This window comes from Fukomys damarensis, unplaced genomic scaffold (genome assembly GCF_012274545.1).
Source record: "Fukomys damarensis isolate Sample0158 unplaced genomic scaffold, DMR_v1.0_HiC HiC_scaffold_8, whole genome shotgun sequence".
NCBI classification, from domain to species: domain Eukaryota; kingdom Metazoa; phylum Chordata; class Mammalia; order Rodentia; family Bathyergidae; genus Fukomys; species Fukomys damarensis.
This window is the reverse complement of record NW_022900920.1, coordinates 10,874,364-10,900,089: the sequence shown is the minus strand read 5'-3', so window position 1 is coordinate 10,900,089 and position 25,726 is coordinate 10,874,364. Positions and strand designations below refer to the sequence as shown.

At 43.2% G+C, this 25,726-nt stretch overlaps 1 protein-coding gene across 2 annotated transcripts in view; it reads left to right on the top strand.

Annotated features, from left to right (window-relative positions):
• Window positions 1-6,583: 6,583 nt before the first annotated feature.
• Ptpre (protein tyrosine phosphatase receptor type E) overlaps window positions 6,584-25,726 on the top strand; it is a 134,271-nt gene continuing 115,128 nt past the window's right edge. For both annotated transcript variants that reach the window (XR_779506.3, XM_010620768.3), the window contains exon 1: window positions 6,584-6,657. The gene's annotated coding sequence lies outside the window, so the exon portion shown is untranslated. The remainder of the gene's footprint in view (window positions 6,658-25,726) is intronic.

The window sequence follows — 25,726 nt, the reverse complement described above, 5'->3', positions numbered from 1 at the left end:
TCTCTCTCTCTCTCTCTCTCTCTCTCTCTCTCTCTCTCTCTCTCTCTCTCTCTCTCTCCACTCCCCCCACCCCGTTTCAGTTTCTCTGACATTCCTCTTGTGAGAAAGTCTTTTGTTTTGTTGATGGCCTTTGGCACAGATGAAAGTCCTCCAATGGGAAGGACTGTGTCTCCTCATGGGCTGCTAATGTTTGATCCTAGTGGCGACCCATGTCCTGTGGGCTGAGCAGGATGCAAGGAGGCAGAGGAGTTCAAGGGCACCCGACGGGCCTTGACCACACCAGCGGTTTTTCCCACAGGGCACCTTTCCTAGGACTGACCCTGCTCTTAGCAATTCTGTATCTGCCCACGCATTGCAGAGCACATTTTCCATCACAGGCTGGGGTGTTTTAGAGATAAGGTGAGATGGTCACTGAAGCGGGGAGGCCTCTAGTGTTCTCTATGGATACAAAGTAAATCATCCCTAGAGAATCCCCTGCTCACAGACCCTTTTCAACTCGCAAGACTTCTTTAGCTGTGCGACTTTCTTTCCCAATCTTTCCTGTCTTCGGAGCACTTTCCCCATTCTGCATATAGCAAGAAAAGAGAGGGAGAGGGAGAGGATCAGATGCCAGGCTTCTGTCTCCCACTCTTGGCAGCTCAGGAGGCTGCCCATTCCCTTTCAGCACAGAGTGAGCCTGTGTCCTAGGCATGTGTGGGCAGGAGATAAGGACCAGGGCATGGCCTGGGACACTTCCAGAAAACACAGGTGACATGTGCTTGCATCAGGCACAGGGTTCAATCCCAAATAGGCTTCTGCCTCTGAACCAGAAGCTGTCTCACAATTACAGGGGAGGAAATCAGTGTGAATTAATAATAAGCCGGAATGTTTGTGTCCTTTTATTACATTCAAGGATTTACAGTAACTCAATCTGGGCCAACAAAATGTTGCCTTAGGGTATTTCTTGCTTTCATGAATAGAAAGCATGTGAATGCTCTTCCAAAGAGAATAAAATACATTAACTTCCTAAATAAGCAAAAATAAAACTCCTCTACATTTTTAACTGTACTGTGAAGATTACCAATCAAAAAGAAATTTCCATTTCTAGCACATTATTTCAAGTCACCTCAAAACTTGCATTGCTACTGGCCACATTATTCCTTGTAATTAACACTTCGTTTTCAGTAGATAGTTTTTCCTGGCCCTGAAAACAGCCTAAATAAACAACTAAACATTTAAGTGCTGGACAGAGAATGCTCTGGAATGGTAACCTTGCCCTTAATTTTCCGCTCTCTTTGACTCAGCATTCTCTCTTCCTTAGCTCAGTGCAGCACTTGATTAAGTATATCAGTTATTCAATAAATTACTTTTTGCCAACTTTGCAAGCCTTAGCTAAAGCTCAGTCATCTACTGGAGATGTTATCGGTCTATCCATTTAAATTCCTTTAAGCCAAGTCCTGATTTTGGCACAATGTAATATGAAAGTGCAAGAGCCAGAAATTTAATAATTTTGTAATGTGTTGAGCCAAGCTAGACCTATTCTTAGCTGGCCAACAATATTCTTTCAAAGGATCTTTCTTTGTTTTCATCAACTGTGAGCAGTGTTTGAGTCTCTGAGATCATTTAGCAAAAAGAAAGCGCGATGCCTGTTGTAGAGATAGATGTTCCATGTCCACCAGGGCAGAACCTGTCACTGGCAGGGAGTGATAAATACAACGCTGGATGTGGAGGGAGACAGAGCCTGCGGGATGAGCCTATGGACCGGGGCATGGAAGGGCTTCACAAAATAAAGCAGGCTTGGTTTAAAATGTTTTCTTGGCCACCAACAGGGCCAGAATTCTTCCTGACAGAGGGACCTCCATGTGCTTTCCCAGCAGTGAGGAGCAGTGTGTCTTTTCTGGGGAACAGCAGGTGTCTGAGCAGAGCTGGAGCCTGGGGATAGAAAGAATGAGATGAGAGAGGTGGGAAAACTTTGAGATTCTACAAAAACTGGTGTGCTGTCTGAGCCTTGGGCTGTGTGGCAGGGACCCGACTTCCTAACCTGCTTAAGATCATGACCCACTGTGGGATCCTTTAGTAGAAAAATGTATGCACAGTTTTTTATAGGTCCTTCCTGGCTGCCTCTCCCGGTAATAAGGCCCATGAATTCCAGGTGTGTCAGCCACCTGGACCATCCCTACAGAGCCCAGCTGGAAGGGTAAGAAAGGACTCCTGCTGGTGGTGTGATCCAGAGTGGAGGTGGGTGGGGGACACTAAGGAGGCAGGATGGGTTTGTAGGCAGTGCCATCATCCATGTGAGAGGCTAAGCCCTGAGTCCGCGGGTGTCAGCTGATGTGACCAGGTGCGTCTCTTAAGGGATGGTGATGAACTCAGGTTGAGGGCTGAGTGTGAAGTGCCTGAAGGGGAGGCTAAGGGACCTTGTACAGTGCAGGCAGCTGATTTTCCTTGGGGAGAAAGTCTTTCTATGGAGTGAAGAGTGTTTGGGCATGAAACTAGTACTATGTCTGAGCTTCACCTTGCTTCACTGTATATCTTTTAAAAATCATTATTAAAAACAGTTACAATATATGTTCTTGGGAATTAGACAATGTTCCTAGTAACATAACATGGAATAGGCCATTCAGTGATAACTATTGCATCAGAGATATAGGCTCATGAGAACAAAGCTGCTGGGACCGGGCTCATGAAGCTGCACACTGCACATTGTGACCTTTGGCCTGTGATGGGACAAACTGGAGGTCACTCTGCACTCTCTTTGGCAGCCATGCCTCTTGTTGAAGATCCTCAGTCTTATTGGGAGCCCATATTTTAATTGTCCTCTTCCAGTGGAGGAAATCTGTGTGGCAGCTGTGAAAGGGGTGGCAGCATACCTTGGAGAAAGGCCGTAAGAACGGGTGCTAGGAAAGCAAGCCCAGGAGAGCGTGGCAGCCCTTGGTATTATAGTCCAGGCAGCTCTCCTGCTGTAATCAGGAGCTGAGGAAAGACACAGGATTGCACTAAGAGTGCAGGGACAGCCCAAGAGGAAGAGCTCTTGGCCCTTCTGGAGTGTGGATGTGGATTCTCGAGGAGCATGAAAGAGCCATTTTTTGGAAAAGGCAAAGAACAGATCCACCTTGGAAATGCAAGAATTCCTGCCCTTCAGGGTAGAGGGAAGATAACTGAGGGCTCCTCTAACTATAAGATGCCCTGAAAAGTCAGTAGCTAGAAACAATAGCAATAACTTCAATTGTACTGAAAATTCATTTTTTGTCTTCATTTTACGCTTGGGCCTTACCCACGTACCCATCAGTCCGTGCACAGCAATTCCTAGGTATGACACACTGAGTTGTCTCAGTGCATGTGCTCAGGAAATAAAATTCATTCAACACAGAAGAACCAACTCTAAAAAACATTACCACACACACACTTTGATGAATTTCCAGTTATTTTTCTGAACAACATTCTTCTTACATTTTAACCTAATGAGAAACACGTTCTGTACAAGTTTTTACCCACAACTGAGGTCAAATTCTACCTTTAGCCCTAGATATAATGTGTTTGAGAAATTTGCCAATTTGATCTCTTTCTTTGGAATTGAAGCTGTTGCAAACCACACATGCAGAAAATGAAACTTACCCAACACTCTCCACCCACCCTCACCTCCGCTCAGAGCTCCACAAGTGGAGGGGTTGAGAATCGTTTCCTTGTTCAGGGTTGCCCCCTGTGGATAGATCCCTCATCATTCCTTCTGGAGTTTGAAGCAACGTTTATGTGGTTGGGCCTCAGGAAACGAGATTTCTCATCTGCGTCCAGCAGAGGCAAGCCCAGGTTATCTGTCTGCTTAGCTAGAAGTACATTCCAATGTTGAGCGGGACCTGAAGGTGAGAAGCGGTGGCTGCTCTGCACCCATATTTTTTTGTCTGCTCAGCCTAAGCAATGCTCAGCCTATGCCTTTGGGTGTATTTTCTGTCTGGCGAATTGCTTACAGGAGGAATTGTAGAAAGTAGTGATATGGATATGCCTTATGCACGCCATGATAGTTAAACAAATGATTTATTATTTGTATTGAAATGTAGATCCTGAATGCATGGGTTGTGGTAGGAATGAATCAGTGACACCAATCCTGGTTGTTTTACATAGTCACCTTTGTGTTTGCTTTCTTTTCTCTTTTATTTTCAGTGCAGTAGTAATTGGTATATATCTTAAAGACAGTGTGTTTTCCTTCAGAGCTTGGTATTTCAGCACTTGGAGCAGGCAGGCTCAGCGTGTCTTGGTGACTTTTAGCCAGGCAGAGGATGTGGCCACACCAGGTGGCTGCTCTGAGCTCCCAGCTAGCATGATGTTGGGTGCGAGTCACTTGACTGCTTGAGCGTAGTGGACTTAACTGATGGTGAGAAAGTATGCTGGACATGGGAAATGATTGGTAGCTGGTAACCCTGTGTATTAGTCAGCCTTTTGTTGTTGAGACAAAATACCTGACACACACAACTTGAAGGGGAAAACGTTTATTTTAACTCAGGGTTGTAGAGGCAGACTCAGGTCATGGTAATCTCTAGCTAAGGTAGACATGCCATCATAGAAAGGCCAGGCAGAGAGGAAAGCTGCTCACCTCATGGCAGCCAGGAAGCAGAGAGGGTGAAGAAGAACCTGAGTGAGAAGAGAGGACTGGAGACAGAAATATAACCCTTCCAGGTTGTGCCTCCAGTGACCGCTCTTCCAACTAGGTCTCACCTTCTACCAGCACATTCAGTTATGAACTCACCAATGGTTTCATCCACTGATGAGTTTTAGTTTTAGTTTTAGTCCCCTTCCAAAAGCCCTGTCTCCAAGAACATGAGCCTTTTGAGGGACGTTTTAGATCAAGCTGTAGCATCTTGATAGGAGACATCAATTAGGGCTGGGAAGCTATTAGCTTGGTTGGGAAGGAGCAGGCCCTGGTTGACCTTAGGAGTAGCTTTTCTTAGCCTCTGCTGAATTTCTACTGAAGATGCAGTCTTCTGCATCCCCCTTCCTCTTGGCCAGGAACAGGTTACAGAGAGATGGTGGCATGTGACTATCCATATGGTCCTGCGTCCCCCTTTGGTCAATCATGGTTAGTAGGTGGGGAGACATGGTGGCAGGACAGAAGCCATATTTGACTTTTTATAACCATGCATGTGCCACTGGAAGATATCTACTGTGGAGTCCTTAAATCTGAGAGCAGAGCAAACCCTCTTCTCTCTGGGGGGCCCCAGTCCACTGCGTAATGTTATCACACCTGCTGGCAGAGTGTGGGCTCCATGGAGAGTTCTGTTGAGAGAGGTCTGCTAGGGGCTGGGATAAAGGCACAGAGCCAGGGCCAGGAGCTCTTGAGGATGTACGTCTGAGCTACTAGGGGGGCTCAAGAACACCCCTTCTTGGGGCTTGTTTTTACAGTTAGCTCTGAATTTTGCATTTAGGCCAGCAAGGGGCATTTTGTGCAAAGCTGCCTAGGGAAATCCAATATGTGGCAGGGTGGAGAACTCTGATGGCTTTTGCAGGGGCCTGAGAATGAGGTCAAGACTTTGTTCCATAAAGGAGGGCAAAAGGGCGGGCTGAAGGATGGGTCAGTGATGGACTATGCAGATGCACAGAGGAGTTGATGTTGTGTCTGGTGTACTGTGCTGGGTAGTCTGTGGCTCTTATGGCTCTGAGACTGACATGGGAGGGCCCCAGTCATGAGTGTCTGAACTGAGGGAGACTTATCCTTGTCAATCCCTGAGTCTCCACTGTGCCTCTCAATCTGCTAAAGGAATTGCAAAAGGAACGCTGTTGAATAGCCCAGTCCATGACAAGTTGTCAGTGACATAGTGAGGCCTGTTTCAAGGTTGCTTTTTAAAAGAAGACAACTGGGAGAGACAAGTCGTACAACAAAAGAACAGGTTGCTGATGGTGGCATGCTATGCCAAGCAGCAGCGATGATAGAGCAGCTCCTAAGCCCCAGGATCAGCCACACATCGCATTTATACTTCCATTCACCCCTTCACTGACTCTCATAGACTTAGGAATTATGAAAGCTTCTCTGTACTAGGATTCAAATAGTAAACAAAACCCATAGGTGCCTCACATCCTTTGCTGTGGGATCCTGCATCTAGAATTCAGCTCTGGGGTCTGTCTGCCCTGGGGCCTGTCTGCCCCAGGCTTAACGGAAGACCCTGTTCTGAGACCCTGTGGAGAGATGAGGCCTGGAACACTTGGTGGGCCTCCTTGAGGTCACCATGTCATCCACCTGGGGACTGAGAGGCCTTTCATCCCAGCAGCTGTGATTGAAGCTGAATAAATTCTTTGGTGGCCCATTTTCTGCTTAGGCCTTTTGGTTGGGCATTTGCCCCAACCGTGCTCCTCAGAACTACCGGCACCACACAATAAGACTTCTCTTGGTTTTCTTTTAAAGAGCCCCAGTGTGTCTGCAGTAGATCTGTATTCCTGCCATGCTCCTCCTAGCCATCACGTGGAGAGGTGACAGAACTTCAGGTCAAGGAGGGCATATAGCAGGGACACAGCAGAGGGCTTTGCTGGGGCTATTTGCACTTCAGCTATCTCCCCTCTGTGCCCTTGCCTTTCTTCCACCTCTGTCCACTCTTGTTTTTCCCATTCTCAGTGCTGTCTTTTTGTTCCAGAACCTCAGGCAGCTGAGCTCACTGGTGGCAGACCCTCTGCTGAGGACACTGAAGTTGGCAAGTGAGTGCTCCATCCCAGTCCCAGCTCCAGCAGCTCCAAGGGCAGCTGTGGTCTCCTCCCACCTCTGGCAGCTTTCTCTTCCCCACACTCCTGCCCCAGCAGAGCCCCAGAGAGCGGGCACTTGATCTGGCACAGTGGATAGCATGCCATTCCTTTGCAATGAGTAATAGCAAAACAAGTCCAAAAGATCTCTAGTGTTTTCTCCCCGCTCTTGCCCAAACTCATCCAAATGGCCTTAGCATGTGAAAAAGACCTGGGTACCTGGCAGGGACACCATGACTCAGGCCCCAGGAACCAAATGTATACACAGCAAAATGCTACGAATCTGGGAGAAGCCCGATGTTGGAATGCTTTGCCCATTGCTCTCTTCAGTGTTGGAGACTCCGGCTTTGTTTTATTTTATTTTTATGTATTTATTTACTTTTTGCATGGAGGGTCCAACCACACACATTTACATTTGACTTTCTTTGTCAGATTCTCAGATGAATCTGGAATTTGGGGTTAATATTCAGAATGGGGCCCCAGCCCCTTGTATTCATTTTCCACTGCTTGATTTTTGGCAGTGAAAGCTGAGCCCCCAGCAATGATGGTGCTAATAGTGTAGTGTGTGGCCTGGCTCCAGACAGTGATGTCCTTGTGGAAAGCTTAAGCTGGAAAATATCCATGACGAGTACAAGGTGCTTTTGAGTGGAGGCTTAAATACTGTGTCAAGATGCATGAAAATAAAATTAGCCATGGTGTGAAGCAGGAGATGTCTCTGGGAGAATAGGTGTCTGCAATTAAAGAAACATGTGAGAACAAACTGTCAGATGGTTTTTTTGAGTTTGTGCTGTAATGGGAGGACAAGTTCTAGGACCATGGACATAGCTGTTTTCATCTGGAAAGGCAGAGTGATGTGGGCAAGATGATTTAAAACATAAGTTGAAGCAGATCTGGAATCTTTCAGAGGACATTTTACTGCCAGGTGCAGTCGGTATGTTCCCCTTTGTTCACTGTCCCTCAATGTGCTAATGGAGTATTTGATGACCCAAGAAATAAACAAAAATCGGTGCAAATAATCATAACCATCTTGGGAAATGTTCAACAACGTCCTTTGGGTTGTACAACACAGACAAATGGGAGCAGGCTCGCAATATTTGGTGCTTTCATCCTTTCTGAAAGCTCTTGATAATGTGCAATTCTAAAATCTATAAGTTATGGAACATTGAACACGGTGGCCAAGCTTACCGGAAAGTAGCCATTGTCATGAATAAGTAAAGCAGGAAAACCTTAGACACCAGTACCATCTCTATTTTAAGAGAAGTATTTGGAAGGACCCTTTAGATATTAGGAAATGCACATACCCAGTTCTCATGAGAACTATGCCAGAGTAATCTTCAGCACAATCTTCAGTTTTCTGAGCTCTAGAGAAAAGGGCTGGAAAATTTCCCCCATTTCTTTTGTCAGAAGCAAGCACTCCTGAAGGCTTAGCTAGGGCTGGAAGTTCTGCTTCCATGGCTGTCAAGCTGATGTCCACTCTGGGCACAAGGCATAATGTCTTGCCTTGGGGATTCACACATAGGACTTATCCCGGTGACCTGGTAGCTGTCTTCTACCCAAGAGAAAGCAAGGAGAAAGCCACCACCATGGTATTAGGACCTAGCTCACCAGTCACATTCTGTCATTTCTGTGATATTCTGATAGTTGTGTGTGCTATTCTGATGGTTCTCTGTGTTAGTCCTATCCAGATAGGGAAGAATGACTGGTTCTTTCCAAAGAGTACATATCGGTGAAGAATCCTCATTTGTTTACCATCCCATGTCAGTTGGGACTCTTGGTCAGATACTACCAATGTCACATTGGTTAACTTAGTGAAAACAGCAACTTGACAGAAGACCACTGGAGAGTTTTCAGAAACAATAGTAAACCTGGAGACCAAGGCTTAGAAAATGGATAGAAGCCCAAGAAGCCAGCAGCCTGAATCTTAGTCAAGGCCAGGCCACAGGAAGCTTCTAGTGAGGATGTGGGCTGTGGTCCATTGCCTCTGAAGCCAGTTGACCTTCACAGGTTTGGCCTCTCTAAATATTTTCAATTCACCCCCAGACCTGGGTGTTACCCTCCAGAGCTCAAGTCTTGGATATGAGTGATTGTTGGAGTCTGTGTCACCTACATGCCACACCCTCACTGCAAGCATATGGAGGGTACAGGTAGGCAGAGGGGATCCTGTTCGGAGAAGTTCAACACTTCAGACCACTGCTATATAGGTAAAGAGTGCCTCAATATACGGGGAGAGCTCAGGCTGCTGGGGACAGCCCACAAAATGCAGAACTCCACTCTTTCTGCTCTGTATTGAGCTCAAGTATTATTTTTGGCTGCATATATAGCCGGATTGCAGTATTAACATATTTCTACAAAGTGATGTTAATTTGGATCATGCCTGATACACGTGGGCTAAACTTAATTCCTTTTAGAAGCTGAAGCTAATTCTTTTGTAAAGGAGCCAATCCCTTTACAGAACAAACACTTCTTAACTGTTTTTTTTTAAGATCTGGGCTGTATATATGCATTTTTTTAGGGAAAAATAGTCAATATTCAGGTTTCCTCTTTTGCTCAGAATGAGGAAATGTTACAAATTCATAGACGGCTCCTTGCAGTGTCTCATGCTGAGTGAATAATAGTAAGTTGTTTTCATTTTTCTTTCTCCACAGTAACTGGTTGTCTTCTGGGAAAAAAAAACTACAGGTTGTTAAAAAATTTTTAAAGAACTTGAATTTATTTTATTCTATTACTTGCGAGGCTATTTTAACACGAGCCTATTTATGAACTGGGATCGGGAGCATTGGAATGAGTGAAGAAACAGTTGCTTTTAATTGTACATGACAGGTCACATTTGGAAAATTCGCTTTCATCATGAAGTAATTTTTTCTTCTGTGAGCAGCTAGCAAACTATAGCAGCAATATTTTGTTCTCTCTCTTAGAGTGGTTTTCACCTTCCTGGATATCAGAGTGCAGGGACAGAGGCTGAAACGCTGGCTGGGATGAATGTGGTATACGAAGCTGAGAGACTCAGACTGCTCTACAAGGTCTAGCCAAAGGGCCCTGTGTATCCACAATAGTCCTGGGGCACAGCAGATGAGGACCTAGACAGGACCTGGTAGGGAAGACAGAAGATGCTGGCATAATCCGGGGAGGGGAACAGGTCTCTATTAGCTCAAAGTGTAATTGTGCCAGGCAAGAATAATGGAGTGACCTACACCTTGTGCTTTAGGGAGGTGGCACGTTGGACACTCAGCATATTCCTCAACAAATATAATTTGTCTACTTTTTCTTCTAGCACTGGAACCCAGTGGTGTCATTGGCTGATACTAGATGAATTCCTGACTTGTATTTGCAGGGACTGTGTTATTCAAAACGCTTGCCGCAAGCACTAGCATCACACTCTTCATGGCAAGGGCTCCCCCAAGAGGGCTGGGGAGGAAACAGTGGGTTCACTGGGTGTAACTAAGTATTCTTAAATTTAATAGGTGTGAGAGATCAGAATTAGCAAAACTGATACTCAGAGAAGTATCAGTTACCAGAGGGTGGCAGAGCTAAGACGCTAGGCCAGGTTTGCCTGCTCCCCAAATCATCTCAGCAGACTGGGGTCAGCTGTGGTGCAGAGGGGCTACAGGTTGGGCCCGGGATCCTAGGGATGCCCGATGTGTTTCATGGCACTTTCTGTAAGCTCAGATGGTGACTTATAGATGGTCACATCTTAGATAAAAGATGTGGCTGAAGAAACTGACTTTTCTTTCTCTCTCTCTTTCTTTCTTTCTTTCTTCTTTCCTTCCTTCCTTCCTTCCTTCCTTCCTTCCTTCCTTCCTTCCTTCCTTCCCTCCTTCCTTCCTTTTTTGAGAACTCAGGACCTTGCATTGGAGAGGCAGGTGCTGCACCACTGAGAAAATAATATTTCAGGTGGGCTGATTTAGGCATTTGTATCATAACACTTAGATGATTCTGGCTTCAGGCTGAAGCATGAAGTGAATCACTTTCCTGGATGGATTATACTTTTAAGAGAGCGTAATAATTCTTATTTACCTGGTGCATGTCAATGGATTATTTATTACTTATTATTGTTGTGTATGATGATTTAATGCTTTATATCTTTACCTCTTTTAAATTACTTTTTTCACATTTTATATTGTATTTTGGTATAGACACAGAAAAATTTTTGGCTTAAGAAACTGGATGCACCCTTTAAAATCTGTTAGGGAGAATATTGATTTTCCAGATACAGTCATCCTGATTTTTCCCCCCTCAAGATTTGTAAATTGCATCAGTGGTAGCTTTTAGATTTCTAGATAAGCAAAACTTCAAAAAAGCTTAATTTGTGTTATTCACAAACCTTCCAACATTCACTTGGCTGTTTTTCACATATTTGTCCAGTCTATCTCATCCAACATCTGAACACACCTAGGGTTCCTTTAATTTAACAAAGAAAGAATGCTCTGATAAGTCTTGGCTTTGTTAATCTAGCTATCTTCTGTGGCCTTGTTTCCTGGCCTGCTCTCTCTTTCAGTAAATCTCATTTGCTATCGACAGGTCTGTGTTTGTTTCCTTAGAGCTTGGAATTTCTGAGCAGGAAGGAAATAGTAGAAAGCTAAATGCAGTTACAGCAATCTTTAGCTGTTTTTAAATGTACACATGATCATTGGTTCGTATTGATCTGTCCCTCCTTTTTTTCTGGAAGGTTTCTTGTGTCAAAATCCATTTCTTCTTCCTCATGTCTTTTTTGGGTTTTCTCTGCCAAATGAAAATCTTTTCTGCTGGCTGTGTGACAGATGAACTATGCTGGATTAGACCAAGGTGCCTAACTGTGATCTTTAACCCAGAGAGGGAGAGGGCTCAGTGAAGAGTCAGTCTTATTGTGGATTCAGACTTGGAGGTGTGCAAGGAGAATGTACAACTATCTGAAAAATAAAATGAAACAGTGAGCACAGCACAGTGGTCAAGCATACATGAGGCCTTGGATTCAATCCCCAGAATCATAAAAAAGAGAACATTTTAGAAAGCACATTACTTGGTAGTTTAGGGCTGTATTAATAATGTCACATTTAAAAATTGTAGCATTTGGTTTTATATTGCCTTTCTCTTAGCCCAACTTTTATAGCTGAATGAAACATTGCAAAAGTGTCAGCGGTTAAGGCCATGGTAAATCGGCTTTCATACTGGAAATAAAAAATTAGCTGTATAGCTGTATAAAGTGACATATCTGTTAGAGACTGTTGTGAAGGGATTTATATATTCAATTTGCTTGCAGTTGTCAAAACCATATCAACTGTAAGCCCAACGACACTACTTGCTGATTCTAGTCACTTTTAAATTACACATGTGCTACTTAATCTTACAAAGCAAAATTAAACCATGGATTGGTGTACATTTCAAGTTACAACATTAAGCCATTGCATTTGGGGGAAGGAGTTTAATGTACTTTGTAAAATAAAAATTGCAGTGCTTTGCATGCATATTTGCTTACATAATTTGGCTCAATACAGCCCTAATCTACCAATTTCTTTTTTTTTCTGGTTCTGGGGATTGAATCCAGGGCCTCATGTGTGCTCTACCACTGTGCTGTATCCCCTCTTTCAACTACTTTTCAGCTTAATTCCTTCCATGAAATATGCTGTGTAAATAGTAAACAAAAATTCCTTTATACATTTAAATTATTACATAAGTCCTTAATATTGATACAACAGAGAGTTGTTTGAAGTATGAATTGAATGGAAATTCTTTCTCATTAAAACAAATACAGGTATTTATTAAGGCTCTACATGGATATAAAAAGATCTGAAAACCCTGTTCCTCTGCCCTGAAGTTCCTTCTAATTAGCCTGACATTACCGGCAGTTTCCTGGGAAGATCTGGCCCAGCCACTGCCAAATGTGGGCAGATGAGAGCTGCAGACTGCTGTAGGCATCCCTGGAAAGGCACAAGGGACACCCACACCTCAGAAGTGCACGGACCTAGGGACTCTTCTCCATCTCCTGCTGAAAGTGTTGGGCTCTGCAGACCAAAGTTCTTAACCCTAGGATCTCTTGAAAACTTGTGTAAATTCAGGTGGGGGAAATTTGCACTTTTTCCCCATATATTCAGTCTCTTTTATAATTATATATCCTATTTTGCTCTAAACATTTTCTTAGAATTTATATAAATTTTTTTTGTGCATAACTCTATGGGTTTTAAAAAGTAGAGAGTTGTGTCCCCACTACCCAATCAATACATACAAGTTGTATCACCTTGAGAATTCTCTCTGGCTGTAATTTTACAGTCAGACCCTCTAACCCTACCCTCATGCCTGGCAACCACTCATCAGTTCTCCATCCTCATAATTTTGCCATTTCTATCATGGCATGTAAATGGAGAAGCATACGCTATGTGGTCTTTTGAGCCTGGCTTCTTCATTTATCCCAAAGATTTAAGAATCGTTCTTGCTCTGTGCGTCAATAGTTCATTCTATTTTATTGTGAATCGTGTTCTGCTTTATGGATGTACCACAATTTGTTTATCCATCCCCCAGTCTGGGGACATTTGAATTGCTTCCACTTTTGGGCATTCAGCGAATGAAATAGCCGTAACATATGCATGTAGGTTTTTGTGTAAATACAGGTTTTCCTTTCACATGGACAAAAAGGATGGGATTGTTCCATCACAAGTTAAAGGTGTGTATAGTTTTATAAGAAACGTTCAAATTGTTTCCCATTGCATGTATATTATTTGCCTTCCTGCCAATAATGTAGGAGAGTTCTAGTTACTCTGTATCTTTTCCAAATTTGCTATTGGCACTGCTCTTTCCCTTTTTAGTTTTTGCCATTCTTATAGGTGAAGAGTGATATTCCACTGCAATTTTCATTTTTATTTCCCTAAGCACTACCATGTTAACTTGTCAACTGTTTATCTCCTTTAGTAGTGTCTGTTCAGAGAATCTTTTGCCTGTTTTACTAACGGGTTCATTAGTGCTACATGTTTTATTTTTTGCCATTAAGAAAACTATAATTGTAAGTAAGATCCTAATGGTATAATTGACAATGTGAAATAGGAAGAAAAGGGCTAAAGGTGTAGGGGAAATGGGAAGGGTAGGGGAAAAGAAATAAGGGAAAAGAAGAAAAAATGGAAACAAAGTTTTTGTAAATAGGGAAGGGAGGAGGGGGTGAAGGGAGGGCCAGGTATGGGGAAAAATGAGAACCAAGATCTGTCATGTAAAGGTACAAGATCCCAATGATGAATGTAACTGTACTGTATACCTTAAATGTACCAATAAAGTCAATGAGGAAAAGAAAAGAAGAACATTATTCTGGCAGTACGCTTCACTACATGGTGAAAGAAATAAATGTCACCCAAAAGACTAACAACCTTGTAAAGACACACTAGCTTTTTTAAAAAAAAAAAAAAAAACCTTTATTTTTGCCTTTTCTGGTGGCCTATTTTCCTTGCTTGAAGACTGCCATATAACCTCCTGGGCAGTCACTCACCTAAGATAGAATGTGCCCACCTGTGAATTTATAAAGGGACTTCAAGACTTCTTGCAAGTGTGATGGCTCCCCTCTCCTTGTCAGTGAGTGGTAAGGCATTTCTTCTGTTTTGATTTTGGAAATTCCACAGCCCTCTTTGGTTCCTTACCCACGTGGAGGAATCCTTTCATTTTTGTACCAAAAAATGTGAACTAATACATTCCAGGAAAATAATCCTATTCTCCCTTTTGAATTAGGAGATTTTCATCATGCAGATCAAAAGCATGAACATGTCTTTTATCATCACTTATCATTACCTCTGTGACACCGTGGACTTGACATGTTTTTCTGTCTGGATCTCTCTTTTTTCATCATAGTTTCCCTGAGGGAACTCATTTCTTAGAAAAAAATGCTTTTTATCTATTTGAGATTTTTTTAGTGTCTCTTTTAAGTGGACAGACCCTTTTAAGTGGCCAGCTCAGTTTCGACAGAGTCACATCTGAATCTACGAGTCAAATTTCAACACCATCTTGAGGGGTTAACATTTTTAGGAACCATAAAGTTTATTTATAAGCACCATATTGATTTTACTTTGCAGTCCTCTTAAGGAAATAAGGCACAGAAATTTATGCTACATTAATTTTAGTTCAGTGAAGGCCCTATCTATGAGTCTCTCCCTCCCTATCAAAAAGGGCAAATTTGAAAGAGAAAATTAAATGCAATGTATATATTAAAAATTAATAAGTTAATCATTCCTTAAGTATGAGATTTTGTAATAAATAGATTTCCTAAATTTATACTTGGCAAAGTGCTGTCAAACATGCAAATGTACATTCAGGGCTTATAGTTTGTGGTATAAGTTATAGAAAGACTTTCACTGTTCAGATTTGTATGGTACCTCAGGGAAAATGAACATACACAACAAAATGACAAAAGAGTTATAAAGGAGCATCATGTCAAGTTCAAGCCTTGTCCCTCATGCAGGCATCTTGATCAGCTTCAGGTTTTTGATGTTCACTTCCACTCTGTGTTTTCCACGGGCAGGGGAGATAGGAAGGTGAACACACACACTTCGTTTGTTTGCACACACGTGTGCTTGTGCTATCCTCCCATTTACTCCTTGACCGATTTCTGCTGCTAGTGTATGTGCCACACACATAATGGCTTATGATAAGACCTGTTTCTTATCCCACAGTTTCCAGTATCAGAAGCCCCCACAGGCATGTCTGCCTGGTTTTCTGCTTTGGATTCATGGACAAAGTCAGTGAGTCCCAGGACTGTGCTCCTTTCTAGAGGCTCTGAGATGAGTCCATTTCTAAACTCAGTTGGCAAATTCAGTTTTGTGAAGTTGTAGGATTGAGGTCCTGGTTTCTCTGCCAGCTGTCAGCAGGGGGTGGTCCTCCTGTCAACAGGCTGCCCCCATTCCTTGACTAGTGGCCCCCTCCCTCTCTCTCAAACACAGCCGTGGTAGACTTCCTTTCCTGCTACTTGTCTCCCTGACTTTCCTTCTGCCTCCTTTCTCTGGCTTTTCTGCTCCTCATCTGCTTTTAAAAGCTCATGTGCCTTTGTCAGATCCTTGTGGATAATCCGGGATAATTTCCCTAATTTATATTCATCTCGTTAGGAAACTTAACTCTTTATGCAAAAATCCTTTCACAAGAGTACCTACATTAGTGTTTAAGGAAAAAACCAAGGGGTAGAAATCTTGGGGGACAGTTTTAGAATCTACCTACCACCCTCACACACACATAAACAGCAAAATGATAAAATTGGAAATTTTCCTGTGTGACTGTTTGCAGCAGAGGGATTTGTTTCCCTTTCAGAGACAATATGTGCTGTGATAATTCCGTGGTATTTACACATTTGGTGTTTAAACCTCATGGACTGCATTATGCATATCTGAAGGAATACTCTTTACATAAATTAGAATGATTTTCTTTTTCCTGAAAACACTGCAGCATGCCACACATTCTGGGTGGAAATGTGGAACTGTTTATACCATGTGCCAATTTAAACTCTGAGAATTCTGATGTACAATAAAAATGTACTCCAATATATGCCATATTTTAAGTTTCCTGGGACTTTCCTTACAAATATAATCGTAATTTAATATTAAAAGGCTATTGAATTATACTATCAAGAATGTATCTGAGTTTTGTTGGCATTTAACAGAGAAAGTAATCCTAAAACACACCTCATTGTTTTCCTCCATGCCATTGCTTAGGAGTGATCTCTTAGCTGGGACAGACAACTTTCTCTCCTGTATGTGCAGAGTTGAAAATTGTGGGGCCGGGAATTTAGCTCAGTGATTCCACTGCCTGACTCACAAGTGCAAGGTCCCACGTTCGATCCCTCTACAGAAAAAAAAAAAAAGAAAGAAAGAAAATTGTGGTTAGAGGATCTGGGTTCCATCTCCTCTCTCCAGCACTGCCACCCCAGCTCTCTAGGCTGGGCCATTTTGAGCAAGTCTTGTGGTTCCTTAAACTTATCATAGCTCCATTCATGGGAATGATAATCTTGACTCTGAGCTTAAACAAATATCTTAAGAAAATCCTTTATGAAGTGCTAGATACTCACTAGTTATACACCCAAACTCTCTCTCTCTCTCTCTCTCTCTCACACACACACACACACCTGTAGCTACTGTAACTCTTAGCATTCTTTTTCACAATTGTATTGAAAACTTCTGGGATCGTTAGAGAAGACACATTTTCTGAGTTTCTGAAATGTCCTATGCAGAGGACAGGCTTATAAATGAGAGCAAAGAAGATAAAAACTCACTTCATGTGTTCCTAGCTCTGAAAATGAGTTCACTCGGGGTGTCTAGTGCTGGCCACATTTGCATTATGTGTTTTTTATTGCCTCACAGTGGAGAGCCTGAGTGTGATTGTTGTTATATGAGGATGATATTCTTGTCCTTTAATGTGTTCAAATATTTATTTACTTTGGAGAAAGAGTCACACTTCTCACCTTTTGGGACATGCCCTTGAAATGTACCCTTCTAGAAATAAGATGTTCAAATTGAACATGACCACATCTGCAAATGAGAAAACCCATGTTTCTTCGTGAAAAGCTTTGTGATGATTTGAGATTCTCACAATGTCTTGTTCTTCTCTGAGTCTCGGTCTAATCTTTGGTGTGGTGGGGCTCTTGCACGCTGGACTTAAGGTCACCTCCTTGGCTGAGAACTCAGGAGTTGACATGAGACTGGAACTCAGAACCCCAATGTACACAAGAAGCTGGGTCTCCCAACGCCTTTTACAGCTTCCTCTCCATGAGAAAGAAATAGACATGTGTCCCTATCCCTCTGGCCCAGTTCTGCAGAGGTCTTGGGCACAGGAGAACAGGGGTGGTACCTTTCCTGCTGTGTCCAGATGGCTTCTGCATGTCACAGTGTATGGGAACTTGCTGAACAGGAGGAGCTATTCTTCTAGCTGTGGGGTAGTGAGTGGCCTATCCCTAAATCATGGCATCTAGAATCAGGTGTCCCTAGGGGATCCAGTCCCCGGACCAGCACCTGCTTTGAGGACCCCTTCTTCAGCTCTTTGAGGAGAGGGGACCTGATGAGCATACCATCTTCAGAGGCAAATTTCTGTCCATCCCCGTCTCCTGTCCCTGCCTCCACATACCTCTGGCATTTGCAGACCCTGTAGTCAGCCTGTGCTCCCATCTGTCCCTGCCCCTCACTCCTCTGGTTTCCATGGAGAAGCTGGCAGAGGGCTGTGTGACTGACAGCGTGTCCTTCTCCTGCAGCCCCTTCTGGGTGTCTGAACCACGGGCTCCTCTCAGCTCCTTCCTTAGCCTCCCCCTCCCCACACACTGCCCAGGCCCCTGTGATTCTTCCCTCTTGTGATCCAAAGGTGACATGGCTCACCCAGCAGGATACAGCTGGGTCAGGAGGAAGGTAGAGTTTTTCTGACATAAATTAGCTCTGGGGATATCTCAAGCCCTGGGCTGCTGAGTGTCATATTATTTCAGGCCAGAGTACCTCTCAGGCTTTTATGGCAGTCCCGGGAGAGAAAGAGAGCTTCCGGGTCTTCTTATCCTTCTGGAGCCCGGCTATGGACACTTACTCACTATGCCCCCACAAAGCAAGCTATTGTGTCCCTCCAGCCTGATCCAGCATCTGGGTTCTTCAAACAGCATCATATCCTTCACCGTCAGTGCTTCCCCTGAGGAGTCCTGGTCTCTGGCAGGACACCCTCTCTCCCTGGGCGCTTTCTCTGATCCATTCTGCAGAGCTTGGACATGCTCTCAACCCCCTCCCAGGGTGGTGCTGGTTATTGCATTCTCCCACCAGGCCCTGGCCCAGGCGTGCATCTTTCTCAGATATTCAGAGCCCCCACCCAGGGCCTTTGCTAAAATAGAAGCTCCTGGAAGGACTGACCAACTCTGAGGCAAACAGAAGCGGATTCTGTGTGTGACATCAAGGCTGCCCTCTGCCCATTCTGCACATTCTTCATGGGTGTGCAGCCAACAATGAACTCCAAGACTTTGGTTTGCAGCTTCAGGAGGCCCTGAATTTTTATGGGAGAACATTCTGTATAGGGTAAACTCTCTGCTGCAGCTCTCCAAAGTGCAGCCCAACCCTTCACTTTTCCTTGACTCTAATACATTTTGTGTTTCTTACTTCTGACTGAAAATTACCCTCTACTTGTAAGATAGCCTAGAGCTTGATGTCATCTTTCTACCTTACACTAAATGTTATATACAAAAACAAAAGCTAGGAATTTCATTCTGCACAGCACAGTGAAGTGATAATCATAGGGATGTTTGAGCCAAGACTGTTTCCTAAATCAGTTTGAATTAAGAGGTTGTCTTTTAAATAACAACATAGTTTGAAGCTTGACATAATTTGAGCTGCTCATTAGAAGCTTATAGTACTTAATTAATAGTGGGTAATTTGTATATCTGTGTTTGCCTGGCTCAGGGGTCCTTACTTTTCTGACCCTAAGTCTCAGGGCGTGGTGATAGTGCCTTACTCCACTGGGTCTTTGGACATAGGTAAGAGGTGGCATTGCAGGTTATCTCGGTTGGGAATCTGTCTAGAATCTGTGAAGATACACATCCACCACCTCCTGATTTCACCCTTTCAGGAGTCCCATGCAGAGATATTGCCTTATTTTATTTGTTTTTTGTTTTTGTTTGGTACTGGGGATCGAACTCAGGACCTTGCACTTCTGAGGTAGGTGGCACACCAACATTGCCTTATTTTAAAGAAGGGGCCCAAGGCCAAGCAGTGTTCAGAATAATTCTAGTGTTACTGACCCTGCAGAGGAGTTGACTCTGAAACCCTGGCCATGTGGATGTAGTGCCCCGCTCCCAAACCACCTGTCCTAACTCATGGAATGTTTAGAACCACTCACCTGGCAGATAATCTAGCTGGCAATTAGGTAAGGACTTCTAACTCCAGTTTAGCTTAACGATGACCAAGTGATTGTTGCTGTTTTTCTTCAAAAGATGTCATTAATGAACCTTGGTACCCTAAGAATCACTGTGGGTATCAAGATCTTAAAGTCAACATGTGTAAATACCAACTAGTTTTTCTGGTGTGAAAAACTAAAAGTGTAAATAAGATCCAAATTGTACACTGACAAGGTGAAATAGGAGGAAAAGGGCTAAAAATGTAGAGCAAGTGGGAAGAGTAGGGGAAAGGAAAAAGGGGAAAAGAAAAAATATGAGAAAAGGAAAAAATGGAAACAAAGACTTTGTAAATGGGGGGGTGAAGGGAGGGTGGTGGTATGGGGAAAAAATGAGAACCAAGATTTGTCATGTAAGGGCACCAGATCCCAATGATAAATGTAACTGTACTATGTACTTAAAAAGGAACATTAAACTCAATGAAAAAAAATTTTTAATTAAAGTCAATAACTGATCACTATCCTTGATCAGTAGACAATTCTACTTTTTTGTAGACCTAACTCAGATATGTTCATTCTTGAAAATCCTTGGGCAATAAGCAGACCACCAAAGTGAAGGTACTAATGCCAATGAACTGACAGCACAATTTTTATTCATGGGATCAAAGTCCTAACTATGTGACTTATACTTATTCCCAAGATAATGCCTTTTGACAAATCTGCACTCCCCAGAAGAAAAAGAAAGGTACCACCTCCTGAATCATTTGACTTGTATTCCTCTCCAGCATCTTGTACAGTGTACTTATATTGGAATTGTTGAAAATCAAGTGATTCACAATTGTACAGTTGCCCAAATTAAAACATGAGTGGAATCTATAATAAGACTCCTGAATTTTCCAAGCTGAGATGAGGTCTAGGCAATTACCCAAGCCTGGGCAATGTTTTGCAGATGAAGGAACAGAGGCCCCAGGGATGTTTCTGATCTATATAAAAATCAATATATATCCCTGTAAGGAAAAAAAGGGACACTTCTTTGTTTATGCTTTTTTTAAAGTAAGTTACCTGTAAAGTGTGTGAGTGCCTGTGTGTATAAACTCTGTGCTTTCTCACCTACACATATTTATAGTTATAAGAATAGTGTTCAGGCAGATAATATCTTTTTACATTTTTTTAAAGAAAAAAAAAACAGGAAAAGTTCTTCTCTTGCATTTCAGCATGGCAGCCTGTCCATATTGATGCTCCTTTAAAGGTCAGGACACCTGGATGCTTTCCAGTCCTGCCACGACTTGGCTGTGTAGTAAGCTGCCTGTGTGTTGGGGACCCAGCTTCTCAACTGTAAAAGGAACTGAAAAAAATAAAAAGATCACTGACAGAGAGAATGGTTGTGGAAGAGCCAGCTGAGCTGCCCCTTAATAAGGGTAGGGGAATGTCATGTAGTGAGAACACTGAGCTCCTAGTTCTGGACCCCCAATCCATTATGACTGTATCATTGGTCAAATAGACACTTAAAAGTTTATATTTTCTTCAAAGCAAAATATTTTTAGAATTGATATCGCCTTTTTATGGAATAAAGTCATGACACACTGATATTTATTTCTCAGCATTCTTTTTTTTTTCAATGCATGTAGGAAATGTGTCAGTTTATAAAATTATCATCAATGCTATTGTAATTATTTGGAATTGGTAACATAGCACTTGGGCTAGTCACACTCCCTGGAGAAGATATGGCCAGGAAGCCCCAATTTTTTTCTCGCTGACCCTGTGTGGGAGCAAATTAGGGTGTTGTGTTATCAAATCTTCCCCGAGGAGCATGAGGAACATAGTACCCAAAAGCTGGGTGCTACAGAGGAAAACTTTCCCACCCTTTGAATGTGTTTTGTGAAAGCCTTTCTGAATAAAGGCTATGAACTAATCCTCATCATTCATTATATTTAAATAGCGTAGCATTCCAGTGAGATGCTTTTCCAGATGTTTCAACAAGTGATGCATTTGTTTGTGGTTCATGTTATAGCTTTTGCAGTAAAATGTGGCTTTAGAAATCTTGCTCTTACTAATAAAAGGGAATCATTCCACTAACTAAAAATTCATCTTTGGATCCTTTATTTTTCATTATTTCTAAAATTTTAAAAACCTCCTATTCTTCTATAGTAAATATCTAGTATTTGTTAGGTTTAACCTTGGAAGATGCATGTTGTATGTAGTTTTTCTAAAAGGGATCTCACATTTGAGGTCTCGTTGCTGTAGAGCAGAGACTCAAAACACAGAATTTTGAAATTCTGGCACGCATCTTTGAAGGATTGGTTGCATGAAGGTCACTACATCTATATCTCTGTCTTCAAGGGGAAACAGGGACATAGAAAATATGTATCTGGCCCTCACTGGCATTCATTCTACTAATGCTGCGGAAGCAGTTCTGATGCACAAAAGCTGAAAGGGCAGAAGAAGAAGAAGATGCATTCCACGTAGCCAGGGTGAGCCAAGGATGCCAGGGAGGGCTTCAAGGCCTCCTTCAAGCCCTAAGTTCAGCCAAGCAGGGGCTGGGCCAGATGAGCAAAGGGAGGAGGTGGAACCCAAAAGGAGAAGCAGGGAGCAGAGGAGCCTGGTGGAGATCGGGGAGGGATGTACAGGATGCCAGTGGAGACAGGAGGAGACAGGGCAGGCAGGTGGAGACAGACAGAGGATGCTGACAGCCCAGCCCAGTCATGGTTCCCATTCATCCTGGTCATCCATCATATATATTCATTATTCTAGGAACCCTGCTCTAACCCTTACCTTTCCTTAATTAAATGACCCGGATGCTGTTGCCAGCCTCATGGAAGAATTCAGTCTGCATGGTCCATCAAATAAGGCCTGTACCAGGCCCCTACCAGCCTTCAAAATCTACCACCCAGCCCGCCGCCTCCAGACTCGCAGCCCTGCTGGTAGACTGCAACCACTCCCCTCACACCCCTCACACAAGTCTTTGCTCCTGTACTGTCTCATGCCTTCCTCTGGGAAGTCTCCCGTGACTTCTGCCATCTATCACAGGGTGGAGTCCCTCCTACTTCTGGGTACCCAGCGCATTCCTTTCTGTGCCAGGCATTGCTGCTCTCCCACTGTGGGCCAGGCTTCATGCTAGGTGTTGAGACACAGCTGAGTCCAAGTGTCAGAACACAGGTGTCAGAAGACAGGAAGAATAGTGCACAAGGCAGCTGTCTGTCTCGTTGCCCTTTCCATGCTGCTGTCACCCCTAGTTCCAGGAGACTGTGAATCTCCTGAAGACAAGGCTATGCCTTTTCTTTGTGCATTCTTGGTGTCTGCCAGCTGCCAGTGCTGAGTCGGTCCAGGAAATGTTTGTGGGATGAACAAAGGGTTTCCCCTGTGAGCCCCTGCAAAGAGGAGTGGACCCAGGGGGAGACACCATGTTGGCAAAGAGCTCCCTGACCTAGACAATAAAGAACTGACAGGCAGGCAGGAGCGGAAACAGTGGGGCTCATCTGCCCTCCTAAAGGGAAGGATGATGCCCTATAACACCTGAGATCAAAATTAGCATCCCTGAAAGACAGCTCTTTCCCCAAAAATTAAAATGCAGAGCTTCAGATTAAACTCACCTTCTTTTTTTTTCAGCTTTAATTGAGTTTATTGGTACATTTTAGGTGTATAGTACAGTTACATTCATTGTTGGGATCTTGTACCTCTACATGATGAGTCTTTGTTCTCATTTTTTCCCCTTGTCCCTACCCTCCCTTCACCCCCCCTCCTCATCTACAACCACTTTATTTCCATCTTTTCATTATCTCACATTTTTTTCTTTTCCCTTTTTACCCTTCCCCTACCCGCACCCTTCTCGCCTAAACTATTTGGTATTTACATGTGTGCCTTATTTATTTCACTTAGGAATATATCTTCAATATGTATCCATTTTCCTATGAATGAATCTATTTTCTCATTCTTTATGGCTGAGTAGTATTCCATTTTATAGAAAACCACATCTTCTTTATCCAGTTTCCAACTGATGGGCAAATAGGCTGTTTCCACGTTTTAGCTATTACAAACTGTGCCGCTATAAACATGGATGCACATACATCACTGTGATATGATTCTTTTAGTTCTTTTGGAAAGATACCCAGCAGAGGGATGGCTGGGTCAAATGGGACCACCCGGCAGGTGCACAACCTCCCGGACTGCGCGCCACCAGATCCAGTAAACTCACCTTCTGACTAGAGCCCTCTGCCTGTTCCTTCCACATCCAAGGATCCTTGAACAGCTGTCGGTCAGCAACACCCGGAACAGTGCCTGTTTACTTAAATTCCACCCTGTACCTACCCTGACACAGGAGCCTGGGGATCTCAAATGCAAATGCAGGAAGGGGCGGGCCATGAGCAGGAGAACCAGGCCACGGTGGTGGCGGCTCAGGGTCAGACCCCCTAGGCTGATTTTCAAGAGAAATAAGCATCTAGAATTTTTGCTTGAAATGCTACAATTTAAATGCATAGATAATAGAATTTTTAATAAATTTTTGCCATGTAATCTTAATAGGCTCTATTTCCTGGCTGACAGCTAGTTGTCCACCCCAATAACTATGTGTTAAGAAATTCTTGGTTGGGCCGTTGATTAAGCTCAGCGGTTCGGTGGCCTGCCTTGCAAGCGCAAGGACCCGAGTTCAATCCCCAATAACAACAACAACAACAACAACAACAACAAAAAGAAATTCTTGGTTATTTCTTTACTTCTAGATATCCATTTCCCCAGCCTTTCTGTAAACAACTCAACCTTCTCCATCTTGCTGAAACCACATGCCCCAGGTCCTCACAGGGTTCATGGAAGTTCTGTCATCCTGGTTTATTGCCACAGGTCCTGGAGACCTTGTTCAAACCGGGTAGTTGGCAGAGTAATGAACAGGTAAGGGCCAAGTGGTCCAGCCCTCTCTGCAGGCCAAGTACAGAGCCCCAGGCTGGAAGATGGACACATGTTGATCTCCTTAGTGCAGCCAAAACTGTTGCCAGTGGGAGGAAAGGCAAAGAAAACAGGCAAAATGTTGATGCATGTACAAAGCTGAATGGCTTTTATTTCTCCAACACTGGGGTTTTAACCCAGGACCTCTTGCATTTAGGCAGTCACTCTACCACTGAACTATATCCCAGCCCTTTTATTTTTTATTTTAAGACATAATGTCACTAAGTCATCTAGGCTGGCACAAAACTTACCATCCTCCTGCCTCAGCCTCCCAAGGACTGAATGCCTTGTTATAACAATTTCACAGGAAAATAATTGGTCAGCATGACTCAAAACTCAGTTCAGGTCCCCTTCAGTCCACTCAAAAGTGTTTAGAGCTCCCTTGCCATGCTTGAAAGCTGGAAATCACGTGTCAAAAGTAATGAGCACGCAGAGAAATGAAAAGAGAGCTGAAACATCCAGGAAGATATTTTAAGCAAAGTGAGCCAAGGAATAGTGCTCCATCTGTTAGCAGTTGGAATTTGTAAACATCATCAAGATAGAAGAATAATAAGGGAATGAGGAAGTTGGGACTTTTGGTGTTATGCACCAACCTAAAATAAAAATTTTAATAAACAGGTTTGCCTTTAAATTGTATGAATTCTTGATGTTAAAGCAGATCAGCTAACAAAAAACTCATGCTTTTGTAGATCCTGTTTGATCCTTTGTCATTAGAGCTAAAAAAAAAAAAAAAAACAAAATCAAGTCATATGAAGTGTCCACAATGAGTAGATAAACACATTGTTCTGTATATAAATGCTAAGCAGCCATCACAAGGAAGGAAATGCAGTCATATGCTCCAACATGGATGATCTTGGAAGATATTATGCTAAGGGAAATAAGCCAGTCACTCAAGGACAAAGGCTGTGTAAGGCCACTCGCGCGGTCTCTAAAGTAGTCAACTGCAGAGACAGAAAGTGGAACAGTGAGTGCCGAGGGGTAGAAGGGGGGAGAAAGAAGAGTTCGTGGTTATTGGGGCTAGAGCTTTGGCTTGGAAGATGAGGATGTGCTAGAGATGAAGGCTGGGGGTGGTCGCCAAACAATGTGCATGTTCTTAATGCCACTGAATTGAAAAAGGGTGAAAGGTAAATTTTAGGTCGCTTGCATGTTACTACAATATTTTGAAAATCACACAGGAGTAAAACTTAGGGCCACATCTGATCTCAGGGCCATGATATCTTTGGGACTGGTTTATTTCCTTTAGCACAGTGTATGCCAGGATCATCCGTGTTGGAACGTGTGACATCATTTCCTTCTCTGTTCCTCGGGA